The 2,842-nt window shown below is 48.0% G+C and overlaps 1 long non-coding RNA gene across 1 annotated transcript; it reads left to right on the top strand.

The window, feature by feature from the left end:
- The first annotated feature begins 1,307 nt into the window (after window positions 1–1,307).
- Window positions 1,308–2,370, top strand: LOC142076749 (uncharacterized). Its single transcript, XR_012671307.1, has 2 exons — window positions 1,308–2,005; window positions 2,285–2,370. It is a non-coding gene; the product is annotated as an uncharacterized LOC142076749 (long non-coding RNA).
- The last annotated feature ends 472 nt before the right edge of the window (window positions 2,371–2,842 follow it).

Raw genomic sequence — 2,842 nt, 5'->3', positions numbered from 1 at the left:
AAACATGCAAAAGCTCTAGTGGGCTGTATCAACAGCTGTACCAAAGATGATGCAAAATACTTTCTCCTCCACTCAGTTGTAGTCTTCACAGAAAAGGAAGCTTTGTGCTAAATGGTTTTTTTTTTTTTTTGGGGGGGGGGGGGGGCGGGGGTTTGTTTGGTGTCCCCCCCCCACCCCCCCACCCCCCCCCCCAGCAGAATGTCAACGGCCACCATTTCGCCGCGGTCGCCCTTTCTTCTGCTGTGAAAGTACGAGACAGACGGAAAGGATCCGTAGTGGTCTGCAAGTACAAGGTACGCCTGTGATATGGACTTTACAGTTAACATTAAGAAAGCGGCAACTCTCCTTCTATATAATTTTTTAACGTGAAATATTTTAACACAAATACTAAAAATAAAGGAGGTCTGTTCTGGAGCGTGGTACGCCTATGCAAAGCTTGCTTCCCTCCGTCTATTTTCTCTTCCTGACAGCACAGTCTTCGGTTTCTGTGGGCTTACTATTAAAGGGTACTGTGAAAATAATGTTGGCCTAGAAGAGGAAAGGAACCGTTTGTAAGAGTTTGGATGTTCGGGAGAAACAGACTTGGTTTTCACGATAAAAGCTTTATGCTTTTTCAGTCAGTAAGTGTTTAAAATACCTTACAGTAGTACTCGAAAACCTTACTGAGATACTAGCATCGGTGCTAAAAGCAGTCAAGGTCAAAGAAGAGACGTGGACAAAACGGGACAAATCGGCGTCGCTTCGGTGCGTTTTCCAGGCTTTCCCAAGGAGCGTTGGCAGCCTCGTAACTAGCGACAGAGAGTCCTGATGTGTTTTACTGCTTCTATGATGTCCTTTTTCCTTGACCTACAGTGTGTAATTTTGACTTCAGTTGGAAAGAGATTTTCCAGAATGGAAATCTTTCTCATTCAAAGGAGTTGCCTTTTATGAACTTCCCATCAGAATGGATCTTCAGAGGTGATGTACTTGGCAGTAGAAGTCATCCGCAACGAGACTTTTCACTCTCTCTGGAAAAAAAAAAGTAGGAAGTCGATTTCCTTGCAAAGACCCAAGCGCAGCACGCCTTCCAGTAGTCGATGTATCGCTGGTCTTTGGTTCTCCGGTGTAACAGTCGAGATGCCGTAAAAACGCGTTCCTCCGCATGCTTGGGTACAGCCAACAGCAGTAGCAAATCTGCCAATCCTTTTTGGTAGCCTTATGTATTGCAGCACCGGGGATTTGATATTCCCCACCGCCTGCCCCCCCCCTCCCCCCCGCCCCCAAAAATGTAAAACCATGTGGGAGATCTCGTATCTCACTGATTTTTCTATCGTAAATGAAATTTAAAAAAGAAAGTTAAAATTGTATAATTTCCAAACTGACTTGCATTGTTTAAACTGCAACTGCCAAACAGCTGTAGCGTATAATTTATTAGGTGTACTTAAGCAGTTGGGTAGTTGCTCTAAACGTTTAAAAAGAGAGGCAACTGAACGTTACGGGTTTTTTTCCCGATCTTTTGACAGAGTGCTCTGAAGTACTTTATTTCTGTCTCGCTTTCAATGGCGCGTTTCCCCGGCAGTTCGGTAGCATCGGTCTCGGCGCAGCTGGCCAGGCGTCCCTCCTAGTCATGTCACACACGCAAAACCCCTGGTCAAACGATAGCTGTGTATTTTGGAGGTAGATAATTTAACGGTATGAATTCACAGCTCTGCGATTTCAATTAACGCAAAAGGAAAATCAAATATTTTTATAGTATAAGTCGTCTTCTTGTACGTATGTAAACGTACACGCACCTTTTTAGCATAAAATGAATTGCTGAGATTTGTTCTTTCTTTTTCATTTTACTCTTCCAAGTTTTACACTTCACTTTCAGCTTTATTGACCAAGCAAGCAAGATGCGCAGCAGCAGCAGCAGCAGCAGCAGCGCAAGGGCTGGAGCTGTGGTGGTGGATCCGTGAGCGTAGATGCTGATTACGGCGCGCCCTTGTCCTGCAGCCTCACGGGGTTATCTCCCGGCAGCGGTGCGGTAAGGAAGGGACGAGACGTTTTCCAGCACCAGCGAGAGCGTTTACTTCTCTGCTAAGAACGTGTTCAAAATCGCGTCAATTAGTCTTCACGCTGATTTTAAGCGTTCGAATCGCTCGAGCTTTTAAAGGCCGCGTTGTATTTCGAGCTGACCCGTTTGCCTGGCACCCTCCTTTAGCTCGACTGCTACCCTCTCCCTTATCCTGACCGAATTCCTCTGCTGCCTTCGGTGCTGTTTTTTTAATATGCTGAAATGCCAGTTGGGATTTTTGTTTTTCAGATGCCTCGCTGTAAGCGTCCCGTGGTGCTCAAGAGAGACCCCCGGCCCAGGTTTGCCTGCCGGTCGTTAGGCGTGCTGAGGGTAAGGGGCCAGCTGCCAGCCTGCGGGACAGGGGCTGGGGGGGGCTGCAACCGTTTGGGGGGCCGCCCCTCCTTTATCTATCTAGCAGAGCCCCCCTTTTTGGCGGGGGTGCGTGCGTACATCCGTAAATGGCATTATTAAAGTAACGAGCTGCCGGTTGGGGCCGTTCCCCTCATTTTGTGCCTTTTTTGGGGCTGAATAAAAAGGGGGGGTTGGGGGGCCTGGGGGGGTGATGATGTCATTTGGGGCACCCCAACATCACCGGGGGGGTGATGATGCCGTGGAGGAGCAGGTGAGTGGGGAATGGAGGGGTTATGGGGGGGTGTCGTGCCCCCCCCCCCCCCCCCCCCCGAAAGGGGGTCACAGCCCAAAAATGCCTGAAAATTAATGGGGGGGGGTGGGGGCGTTTAAAAAAAAAATTTAAAACTGTAAATATGTGTGTGAGGCGTTGAAATAGAGAAAAATCTCTGATTTTTA

The sequence above is a fragment of the Calonectris borealis genome, unplaced genomic scaffold (genome assembly GCF_964195595.1).
Source record: "Calonectris borealis unplaced genomic scaffold, bCalBor7.hap1.2 HAP1_SCAFFOLD_110, whole genome shotgun sequence".
Classification (NCBI taxonomy): domain Eukaryota; kingdom Metazoa; phylum Chordata; class Aves; order Procellariiformes; family Procellariidae; genus Calonectris; species Calonectris borealis.
This window is presented reverse-complemented; position numbering and strand designations above follow the sequence as displayed.